This window comes from Pongo abelii, chromosome 20, assembly GCF_028885655.2.
Source record: "Pongo abelii isolate AG06213 chromosome 20, NHGRI_mPonAbe1-v2.0_pri, whole genome shotgun sequence".
NCBI classification, from domain to species: Eukaryota; Metazoa; Chordata; class Mammalia; order Primates; family Hominidae; genus Pongo; species Pongo abelii.
This window is the reverse complement of record NC_072005.2, coordinates 96,960-109,392: the sequence shown is the minus strand read 5'-3', so window position 1 is coordinate 109,392 and position 12,433 is coordinate 96,960.

Below are 12,433 nucleotides of genomic sequence, written 5' to 3'. Positions count from 1 at the left end.
CTCTGACTCTCACCCTCCTGCCTCCTCTCTTGAGGACACTGTAATGACCTTGGGCCACCTGGGTCATCAGGATAATCTCTCATCTCAGCATCCTTAATCCCATCCGCAAATCTCTTGTCATTTAAGGTGACCCATTCACAGGCCTGGGAACGTCCTTGATCATTTAAGGTGACCCATTCACAGGCCTGGGGACGGGGCTGGGAACGTCCTTGAGGTGCTATTCTGCCTCACTCTCAATTTCTCTGTAGCCTTCCTTGGCACTCTCAATTTCTCTGTAGCCTGGAAGTGGGTGACATGCTGAATGGGAGAGATCTTCAGGAAGTACAATGTCAGAACTGGGTGAAATAAAATGATCAGGGCGGGCCGCGGTGGCTCACGCCTGTAATATCAGCATTTTGGGAGGCCAAGGTGGGGGATCACTGGAGGTCAGGAGTACCAGACCAGCCTGGCCAACATGGCGAAACCCCGTCTCTACTAAAAATATAAAAATTAGCCAGGCGTGGTGGTGGACACCTGTAGTCCCAGCTGCTTGGGAGGCTGAGGTAGGATAATCACTTGAACTCAGGAGGCGGAGGTTGCAGTGAGCCAAGATCATACCACTGCACTCCAGCCGGGGTGACAGACCGAGACTTTGTCTCAAAATAAATAAAAAAAAAAAAATCAGACTGTGGCATTTGTGAAAGAAGCAGAGAGTACCCTGTTCCTCATGGGGAGGTATCACCGTTTACCAAGATAGGGAACATTGGGAGAGGAGCTTTCTTTTAAACATGAGAGTGGGTAATGAATTCTGGGATTGAAACTGTACAGTTTCAAGGTGCTTCGATTTTTTTTTTTTTTTTTTTTTGAGACAGAGTCTCGCTTTGTTGCCCAGGATGGAGTGCAGTGGTGTGGTCTCAGCTCACTGCAGCCTCTGACTTCCAGGTTCCAGTGATTCTCCTGCCTCAGCCACCAGGGTAGCTGGGATTAGAGTCATGCACCACCATGTCTGGCTAATTTTTGTATTTTTAGTAGAGACGGGGTTTCACCATGTGAACCCCAGGCCAGGCTGGTCTCGAACTCCTGACCTCAGGTGATCTGGTCACCTCGGCCTCTCAAAGTGCTAGGATTATATGCGTGAGCCACCATGCCTGGCCGGTGCTTTGCTATTTCCAAGAGAAAATATACACCTACATCTGTACCTGCAAATACATCTGTGCCTGCACCTACACCTCTGCCTGTACTTACACCTGCACCTAATCCTACAATGCACCTACACCTTTGCCTACATCTAAACCTGTGCTATACCTACACCTCTGCCTATACCTACAACTGTGCTACACCTAAACCTGTGCTTATACCTAAACCTGTGCCTACACCTAAAACTGCCTGCACCTAAACCTGCACCTACACGATTTCTGCAACATTCTCTCCATTAGAGCCAAGGATAGGTGATGCCCACCAAAACCAGCGGGGCGCGGTGGCTCACACCTGTAATCCCAGCACGTTGGGAGGCCGAGGTGGGTGGATCATGAGGTGGGTGGATCATGAGGTGAGGAGTTCAAGACCAGCCTGGCCAACATGGTGAAAACCTGTCTCTGCTAAAAATACAAAAAATTCACCAAGCATGGTGGCAGATGCCTGTAGTCCCAGCTACTCGGGAGGCTGAGGCAGGAGAATCACTTGAACCCGGGAGGCGGAGCTTGCGGTGAGCGGAGATTGTGCCACTGCACTCCAACCTGGCGACAGAGCGAGACTCCATCTCAAAAAAAAAAAAATAAAATAAAAACAAAATAACCTATATATTCTTTAAAACTCATCATTGCTGGGCCGGGCATGGTGGCTCATACCTGTAATCCCAGCACTTTGGGAGGCAGAGGCGGGCAGATTACTTGAGGTTAGGAGTTCAGGAACAGCCTGGGCAACATGGTGAAACCCCGTCTCTACTAAAAATACAAAACAAATTAGCTGAGCGTGGTGGCGCATGCCTATAACCCCAACTACTCGGGAGGCTGAGGCACGAGAATCGCTTGAGCCTGGGAGGCAGAGGTTGCAGTGAGCCGAGATAGCACCCCTGCACTCCAACCTGGGTGATGGAGTGAGATTCTGTCTCAAAAATAAATAAATAAAAATTAAAATTAAAAATAAATCAAATTAAATCAAAGGGCTAGGCATAGTGGCTCGCGCCCGTAATCCCAGCACTTTGGGAGGCCGAGGTGGATGGATCACCTGAGGCCAGGAGTTCAAGACCAGCCTGGGCAACATGATAAAACCCCATCTCTACTAAAAATACAAGAATTAGCCGGGCATGGTGGCGGGTGCCTGTAATCCCAGCTACTCGGGAGGCTGAGGCAGGAGAATCGCTTGAGCCCAGGAGGCAGAGGTTGCAGAGAGCCGAGATTGAGCCATTGCACTTCAGCCTGGGTGACAGAGCGAGACTCCATTTCAAAAAAAAAAAAGAAAGAACTGTGTTGAATTTCATTTCATGGTTTCTTTTCAATAGACCAACTTGCTCCTGCTTTTTCACTACGGGCACTGCAGCTTCAAACGATGCTTCTATACTTTTGGTCTCTTCTTGACTTTTGGCAACAAAATTAGTCAGCTTTGTACTGGAAAACATTGCTTTGCTCTTGTTTAGGAAAAAAACAAATAAATTAACCAAAGAATTAAATGTGTGCTCTCTCTCAGTGGACAGATAGATAGATACAGATCTACAGAGACAGTGACAGCTGCTATGAAAAATGAGGCAGCCAGAATGTCCACCAATAGGGGAGCAAGTAAACGCAGCGGTGTAGTCCTACAGGGGCATCACGATCCAAAAGAAGTTACGGGAATGAGAAATGGAGATGCCCACACCTACCTGTGAAGAAACGTGATGACATCTGTGACCTTGAACTGATAAGAAAACAAATTAATGATAAAGGGAAGTTTACTAAGGGTATCAGAAATGCTGGGAAAGGGTGTCTATGGGCTCAGATCTCAGAAAAAGCTGGTAGGGCAGTTTTCCAAAATACATACATTGTCTGGGGGCAACACCTATAATTCTTTCTCAGAATATTAGGAGCAGGTGGCTGGGCACAGTGTCTCATGCGTGTAATCCCAGCACTTTGGGAAGCCGAGGCGGGTGAATCACCTGAGGTCGGAGTTTGAGACCAGCCTGACCAACATGGAGAAACCCCATCTCTACTAAAAATACAAAATTAGCCGGGCGTGGTGGTGCATGCCTGTGATCCCAGCTACTCGGGAGGGTGAGGCAGGAGAACTGCTTGAACCTGGGAGGCAGAGGTTGTGGTGAGCCAAGATCTTATTGCCCAATAAGAGTGAAACTCCGTCTCAAAATAATAATAATAATATTAGGAACAGGCTGGCAGTAGGAGTTTCTATAGATTCGGTTTGGCATGAAACTTCAGGAAGAAGGGAATGCAGGCTGAATGAGTAACTGCCATGGGAAATCATATTTGCAGGAGGAAGGAATCTTCCCGTAAACTGGGTGCTGGCGTGGGGTTGCCTTCTGAACAACTCTGCTGTGCCAGCCTTGCTGAGTCAGAGAACAACAAAGGCTAAAATAACTCACTGTCACACAGACTGTGTCACAGAAGGATTCCTACTAACAGGAGCAGAGTCCTGGCTTGATCATCATATAACCTCCTAATAAAGGCTGGTTTAGGGAGATCACCCTTATTCAAAGATAAGAAAGTAAAGGATGGCATTAAGGCCAGGCGCGGTGGCTCATGCTTGTAATCTTGAGGTCGGGAGTTCAAGATCAGCCTGACCAACATGGAGAAACCCTCGTCTCTACAAAAATACAAAAAATAGCCAGGTGTGGTGGCGCATGCCTGTAATCCCAGCTACTTGGGAGGCTAAGGCAGGAGAATTGCTTGAACCTGGGAGGCAGAGGTTGTGGTGAGCCGAGATCACATCATTGCACTCCAACCTGGGCAACAAGAGTGAAACTCCATCTCTCAAAAAAAGAAGGAAAAAAAGAAAAGGGTAGGATTGAAATAAAGATGTCACAGAGAAAATAAGTATTGTTTAAAAATCACCAAATACAGGCCAGGCACAGTGGCTCACGCCTGTAATCCCAGCACTTTGGGAGGCCGAGGCGGGCAGATCACTTGAAGTTAGGAATTCAAGCAGCCTGGCCGACATGGTGAAACCCCATCTCTACTAAAAATACAGAAATTAGCGTGGCAAGTTGGCGGGTGCCTGTAATCCCGGCTACTTGGGAGGCTGAGGCAGGAGAATCACTTGAACCCGAGAGGTGGAGGTTGAAGTGAGCCAAGATTGCGCCATTGCACTCCAGCCTGGGCAACAGAGTGAAACTCTCTCTCAAAAAAAAAAAAAAAAAAAAAAAAATCACCAAATATTTAAATGAATTATCACAAAGCAGGAATACAGTTCATAGAAGATATGGAAAGGAAACAGAAGGAGATTAACATGAGGTTGCAGAATTTAGGAAAGAAATGGAAGAAAAAATGAAAGTCTAAATTAGTTAAAATGAAGTCTAAATTGCCTTAAAGAGAAATGACATTGCAGAAGACATAATAGTAAAAGGACATGGAAAACAGGATTGACAAAAGCTAACACAATACATGAAAATAACAGATCATCATGAAGGGTCAGAGAGAAGATAATAGATTTGGAAGCTAGAAAAAGGCCATACTACATATATAAAAATGATATTCACGAAGAAGAGATACAAAATAATGGAACGCAGCAAATATTTAAATTTATAATTTAAGAAAACTTCCCAGAAATACAAGAAGATGTTCATCTATACATTGGAATAACTCACCATGTCCCAAGACAAATGGTACTAAATGGCTTACACCTGAGTGCATCAAGATAATAAAACCAAGTGACTTAAAAGGGAAAAGCCTCTCTCCAGACTTTATTTCAGCAATATTCATTGCTAGAAGTCAATAGAAAAACGTCTACAAAGTTCTGGAGGACTTAATTTTGAAGTAAGATGGTCTGGAGAAATAATTTTATACCCAGCCAAACTGTCATTAAAAAAATGAAGACATTGGCCAGGCATGGCGGCTCATGCCTGTAATCCCAGCACTTTGGGAGGCCGAGGTGGGTGGACCATCTGAGGTCAGGAGTTTGAGACCAGCCTGGCCAACATGGTGAAACCCCATTTCTACTAAAAATACAAAAATTAGCCAGGCGTGGTGGCGGGCGCCTGTAATCCCAGCTACTCGGGAGGCTGAGGCAGGAGAATTGCTTGAACCCAGGAGGCAGAGGTTGCAGTGAGCCAAGATTGCACCACTGCACTCCAGCCTGGGTGACAGAGTGAGACTCCGTCTCCAAAAAAAAAATAAATAAATAAAATAAAGACATCAGACAAATGTCTTAGAGCATGCAAGAATTGAAGGAACTTCCTGAAGAAACTATTTAAGAATGACTTTCAGCCAACTGAGAGAAAATGGAGAAGCCACAGCAAGAGAACTGATGCTGAGAGCTGAGTCCATTCACCTTGAAGACTGGCATTAAATCAAATCTAAGAAGAGTGGCTACAAATGTAGATGTTATAAATCTTGAAACTAGAAAGGGTATGGTTAACAAAAAGTGAGGGGAGCAGAGATAATAGGAAGTGGTACAGTTATACACATTCCCCATTAAAAAAATTATTTTAAATGGATTATTCCAATAATAGAAATGTAAGTATATTTAAGAGCATAATGTTAAACAGGAAGAAAATCAATGTAATTAACTAGGATTCTGTAATTTAGGAGAGGGGGAATAGGGCAAAGCAGAAGTATTCTAATGTCATTTTTTTAAACACTAGAGTCAATAGATAGAAACAGTGTCAGCATCTAAAGCTGCGCTGTGCAGTCTTGTACCACATGTGGTTCTCGGGCAAGTAAAACGTGGCTAATTTGAATTGTGATGTTCTATAAGTGTAAAACACACACCAGAGATTGAAAGCAGTATGGAAAACAGAGTGTAAATATCTCAATAATTTTGTATTGATTACACATGGGAAAGATAATACTTTACAGATATTTGTATTAAATAACATATTACAATTAATTTTACTTGTGTCTTTTTACCTTTTTAATGTGGTTACTAGAAAATTTTAAATTCTTTCACATTCGTGTTAGACAGTGTTGGTCTGAAGGAATGGAATTAAGTAGATTATATGAAATTGTAATTATAAAGGTGATCGCTAGAAGAAAAATACAAGCCATTTAAATTCTCAGAACAAGATGTAGTGGAGCTGTGGCACACCAGCCAGAAGATCCCCCCCAGAACTCAGCACTAGTCCTCCAGCCTCTGGAAGACAATACCTCTGGGAACTGTCTTTGCCTGAAGACAACTGGTCCCCGTGGTCACCTTCTCTCCCTCCCCAATGACTGGTCAATGCATGGGTACAAAGCCTTTGTCCTGTGCCCCCATAGGAGACAGCTCTGAGGGGCCAGCCTAGCTCCACAGCCGAAGCCTCCGCGGTAACTGTGCTGCAGATCCTTCTCTCTCTGCCCTGCTGCCTTCACTTCCCCACAGGTGCCAATCCCGAGGGCCCTCCTGTCAGAATTTCCTGCATACAAATCTCTACCTCAGCATTCACTTCCTGGAGAATCTGACCTGCAAAAGGAGTTTGAGAAAGTAGATTCTAAAGTTGGATTTGGGAGCCAGATCACCCACAAGCATGCTGGCGGTGAGGCACCCGTGCCTCCTGGACGGGAACGCCGTGTGACTCACTGTGTCTTAGGTTTACTCCTACGTTCGCTCATAAGGTTGAGATTTGTCCTGTGATCCTTTCTGAGTTTAGCCTATTTAAGTCTCTCGATAGGATAAATGCTTCATCTTTGTTTTTCATCATATTTGTTACACTTTCTATTTTGTTTTGCTTTCTTTTGTTTTATATTTCTTCTTTTTCTTTTTTAATATTATATATGTGTGTATATATGTGTGTGTATATACACATTTGTGTGTGTATATACACATTTGTGTGTGTATATACACATTTGTGTGTGTATATATATTTGTGTGTATATATATGTGTATATATATTTGTGTGTGTATATATGTGTGTGTATATATATTTGTATGTGTGTATATATGTGTGTGTATATATATTTGTGTGTGTATATATTTGTGTGTATGTGTTTATATATTTGTGTGTGTGTGTGTATATATATGTATCTGTGTGTGTGTGTGTGTGTGTGTATATTTGTTATTCTTGTTGTTGTTGTTGTTTTTCGGTAGAGATGGGGTCTCATTATGTTGCCCAGGCTAGTCTTGAACTCCTAGGCCCAAGCAATCCTCCCGCCTCAGTCTCCCAAAGTGCTGGGATTACAGGTATGAGCTGCCACACCCGGCCCTATTTTTTTTTTTCTTTCTCTTTTACGGCCTCTTCTCTCTCACTACGTTACACTTTCAATTTGTATTCCTTCTTGCTATGGTTTGAATGACGGTGTCCCTCCAAAATTCATGTTGAAACTTAATCCCCAGTGCAATTGTATTAAAAGGTGGGACCTTTGGCAGGTGATTAAGACATCAGGGCTCTGCCCTTAGGAGTAGATTAGCACCCTTATAAAAGGGGTTAAGGTCGGCTGGGCGCGGTGGCTCACGCCTGTAATCCCAGCACTTTGGGAGGCTGAGGAGGGGCGGATCACCTGAGGTCAGGAGTTTGAGATCAGCCTGGTTAACGTGGTGAAACCCCATCTCTACTAAAAATATAAAAACTAACTTGGTGTCGTGGTGCATGTCTGTAACCCCAGCTACTTGGGAGGCTGAGGCAGGAGAATTGCTTGAACCTGGGAGGTGGAGGTTGCAGTGAGCCGAGATGACGCCCTTGCACAGCCTGGGTGACAAAGACAAAACTCCGTCTCAAAAAAAAAAAGGGCTCGAGGTCAAAGGGAGCACTCTCTGCCCATCCCCTCTGCCATGTGAGGGTTCAGTGTTCCTCCCTTTGGAGGATGCTGTACCAAGGCACCATCTTGGGAGCAGAGACCAGGCTCTCACCAGACACCAAAACTGTCGGCGCCTTGATCAAGGCTTTCCAGCCTCCAGAACTGTGATAAATAAATGTGTTTTTTAAATATATATATATATATATATATATAAACTACCTCATCCGTGGTGCTTTATTATAGCAGCACGAATAGACTAAGATGGTTTTTTCTTTTTTTTCTTTGAGATGGAGTCTCGCTCTGTCGCCCAGGCTGGAGCGCAGTGGTGCAATCTCAGCTCACTGCAAGCTCCGCCTCCCGGGTTCACGCCATTCTCCGGCCTCAGCCTCCCGCGTAGCTGGGATTACAGGCGTTCGCTACCACGCCCGGCTGATTTTTGTATTTTCAGTAGAGACAGGGTTTCACCGGGTTGGCCAGGCTGGTCTTGATCTTTTGACCTTGTGATCCGCCCGCCTCGGCCTCCCAAAGTGCTGGAATTACAGGCGTGAGCCACCGCGCCGGGCCTTGTTTGTTTTTTTAAACCTTTCAAAATTTGACTCATGTTTTGTGTCACGGGTTAGGTCTCCAGGAAATAGACTTCGAGACAGAGATTATGTGCAGGAATATTGTGGGGGTTACCCTTGGGGTCAACACCTGTCAGAGAGTGAAGGAAGCAGGGCTGGAGGGAGGGAGGAGAGAGCTGAGATGACCAAGCCTCCTCCAATCCTACAGGAGCTCTGCAGCCTCATGGTTGACGCCAGTTGGTCACAGGTGCCTGGGTCTTTATGGATCTGTACCAACCAGTCGTTGATGTGGGCCGCCCCTCAGAGGGATACTTGAACCTGAGCAGAGGGGGAAGTTAGTGCTTGTGTAGGGGAGGGTTTGATGATGCACCCAGCATCCACCACAGGCCACCCCATGCACTACTCACAGGTCCTCCAGTATCTTGTGAGGCCTCTTTTTTCTAAGGAAAATTTGCAAGAACGACACTGCTTGGGTGAACTACAGCGCCCCCTGCCTCCCCGCCTCGGGGCTGCAATGGATTCATCACCCCCAGCTCCACCACGCAGTCTCCATCTGCTCCAAGAGGTGTAGCGATGTGGTGACCTGGACCCTCATCCCGGGACACCATGCCTCTGTCAAACTTCGGAGCTGCCTGGTGACCATGAAAACCAGGCAGAGAAGAAACAGGGATCCTGGAGTGCAGGCACACACAGGCGTATCTCCTCCAACGTGAGGTGTCCACTCAAACCACTGTGCCACGGCCAGGGGCACCCTCTCCAGCCTCTCCCCTTAAGCTCCCTGCTCAAGATTCATTGCTCTTTATTTTCTGAGTTTTACTTCATTTTATGCTCATGGAATAATTGCAAGAATGAATATAGTAGAACCCCTCCGTACCGGCTGGGTGCAGTGGCTCACGCCTGTAATCCCAGCACTTTGGGAGGCCAAGGTGGGCGGATCACGAGGTCAACAGATCGAGACCATCCTGGCCAACATGGTGAAACCCCATCTCTACTAAAAATACAAAAATTAGCCAAGTGCGGCGCATGCCTGCAGTCCCAGCTACTCCGGAGGCTGAGCCAGGAGAATGGCGTGAACTCAGGAGGTGGAGCTTGCAGGGAGCCAAGATTGTGCCACTGCACTCCAGCCTTGGCGACAGAGCGAGACTCCGTCTCAAAAAAAAAAAAAAAAAAAAAAGATTTACACAGGTTTATCTTTTCTGGCATTAACTTTTTGTTGTTGTTGTTGCTTTTTTGTTTTGTTTTGTTTTGTTTTTGTTTTTGTTTTTGTTTTTTGAGACGGAGTCTTGCTCTGTCGCCCAGGCTGGAATGCAATGGCACCATCTCAGCTTACTGCAACCTCCGCCTCCCAGGTTCAAGCGATTCTCTTGCCTCAGCCTCCCGAGTAGTTGGGACTACAGGTGTGCACCACCACGCCCGGCTAATTTTTTGTATTATTTTAGTAGAGATCAGGTTTCACCATGCTAGCCAGGCTGTTCTTGAACTCCTGACCTCGTGATCTGCCTGCTTCAGCCTCCCAAAGTGCTGGGATTACAGGTGTGAGCCACGGCGCCCAGCCTGTTTTGTTTTGAGATGGAGTTTTGCTCTTGTTGCCCAGGCTGGAGTGTAGTGGCGCGATCTCAGCTCACTGCAACCTCCACCTCTCGGGTTCAAGTGATTCTCCTGCCTCAGCCTCCTGAGCAGCTGGGATTACAGGCACCCGCCACCACGCCCCACTGTGGCATTAACATTTCTGAAGAATACAGTCCCTCTTTTGTTTAACAGAATATTCCTTATTTGGGTTTGTCTGAAATTTCCTCATATGAGTCTCCAGATATGGGTTTCCAGATATGGGTTGTGCATCCCTGGCTGGATTCAGTGATGCCGCGTCCTGCTTTGGACACCACATCCAGGTGCACATGGTGTGCACCTGCCCTTTGCCAGGGATGCTGAGTTTTATCACCTACCCAACAAGTGGCCTCATTTCTCCACTGCGACTAACAGTCTATGGAGACAGACTTTCAGACCTCAAGATATCCTTCACTCTTTTTTTTGAGACAGGTCTCACTCTGTTGCCCAGGCTGGGGTGCAGTGGCACAATCACTGCTCACCGCAGCCTCGACCTCCTGGGCTCAAGAGATCCTCCCACTTCGGCCTCCTGAGTAGCTGGGACTACAGGCACATTATCGTCATGCCCTCTAATGTTTAAAGTTGTTGTTGTTTTTTTTTTTTTTGAAACAGTGTCTCACTCTGTTTCCCAGGCTGGAGTGCAGTGATCTTAGCTCACTGCAACCTCTGCCTTCCCAGGTTCAAGTGATTCTTTTGCCTTAGCCTCCACAGAATAGCTGGGATTATGGGCACTTGCCACCACGCCCAGATAATTTTTGTATTTTTAGTAGAGACAGGGTTTCACCATGTTGCCCAGGCTGGTCTCAAACTCCTGACCTCAAGTGATCCTCCTGCCTCTGTCTCCCCAAGTGTTAGGATTACAGGTGTGAGTCACCATACCAGGCCACAATACCCTTCTCTTCACTCAAGTCCTCATTTGACATCTATGTGATGATTCTTGAAGCCCTCTCCTAAGAGTCTTCCCTGGCTGTGCCAGGCAGACTCAAGCCCCTGTTTTCAGGCCCCTCCACCTGTTACAGCACAGCACCTCACTGTCTTATCTGTTCATGCTTCTCCCTGCTTCACAGGACCTCTGGCTACCCAGCACCCAGTTGAGGACTGCATAAGATATGTGTTTAGTTCACTGAATGACTGAATGAATAATAATAAATGAATAATAAAGGAAGGAACCAACTGTTGCACAAATCAGTGAGGACTCTTCAACACGAGGGCCAGAACCCTCAATCTCAATGATGTAAACCAAAAAAGGAGTGAGGGTAGACCCCACCAGAGTGGTTCTTCTATCTCTTGGTTGGTGAATTCTCAGAGGACTGAGTAATGCTTTTGCATCAGGAATCAAGGCTGGTGCATGTCAAGTTCTCACTATTCATTGGCTGATCACCGGGAAACAGGAATGAGACTCATTCCCTTCTTCCTGGTCCCCCATTCCCTTCCTCCTGGTCCCCAATTCCCTTCTTCCTGGTCTCCAACTCCCTTCTTCCTGGTCTCAATAGGAACCGCCCTCCACTCATTTGCGCAAGCCACACATCTGGAGGCCATCCTTCACTCTCTCCAGCTTCCCTCCATCAGGGAGTCTTGTGGTGTCCACCTTCTCAAGTCTCTCTGCACTCTGGTCCAGGCCCCACAGCTCCCACCTGGCCCCTGCCTCTTCACGCCCCACCCCTGCTTCCTATCCTCTCTCTGCATCGTGCGCCCCGAAGATTCACGGCACTTATCGGTCTCAAATTTAGTGTGGCGAGTCCTTGCCTTCCCATCCTCCACTCTAAACGCCCTGAAGACAGGCGTTAGGGCTGTCTCTTTCAAACCCTCAGGATCAGAACGTGCACGTGTTCCAGAAATGTTCAATCTGCGAAACAATGACGGACTGCAGAGCCAAATGGCCCTGGGGTCAAGCCCACCTCCCTGCCTCCCGCCTTGGGCTCTCCGGCGCGGGGCCGCCGCTTCTAAAACCTCTCCGACTGGTGCGCGTTCGCAAGCTTCCCAATTGGTTCCTCCGCGCGCTAGTTTGCTCATCACGGGTGCGAAAGTGCAGAAAGTTCCAGAACCACGCAGCCCGGACACCAATTCTGGCTCTATCACTGACACTCTGGGTGGCCCGTCGCCCTGGGCCTCAGTTTCCTAGTCTGCAACGCGGGGTATTAACAACGAGCAGCCGAGGGATTGGAGAGGTCACACGGGACCACGTGGTATCCACGCAGGTGTGATTATCAGGAATTCGTATTTTTATGGAATGCAGTTTCCTCCGCCAAGGCCAAGGCCAAGGCCAGGGTCCAACAGAGACGGCCGGGAAAACATCCCAAGCTCGCCAGAAGCCGCCGGCCACGCTCGGCTGCGCGCCCGCGCCCGCGCCCGCGCACCTACTACGCGCCTGGCCCGCTCTCCACCACCTCCAGGCTCCGCCCCCACCCCGCCCTCCAGGCTCCATAGCCA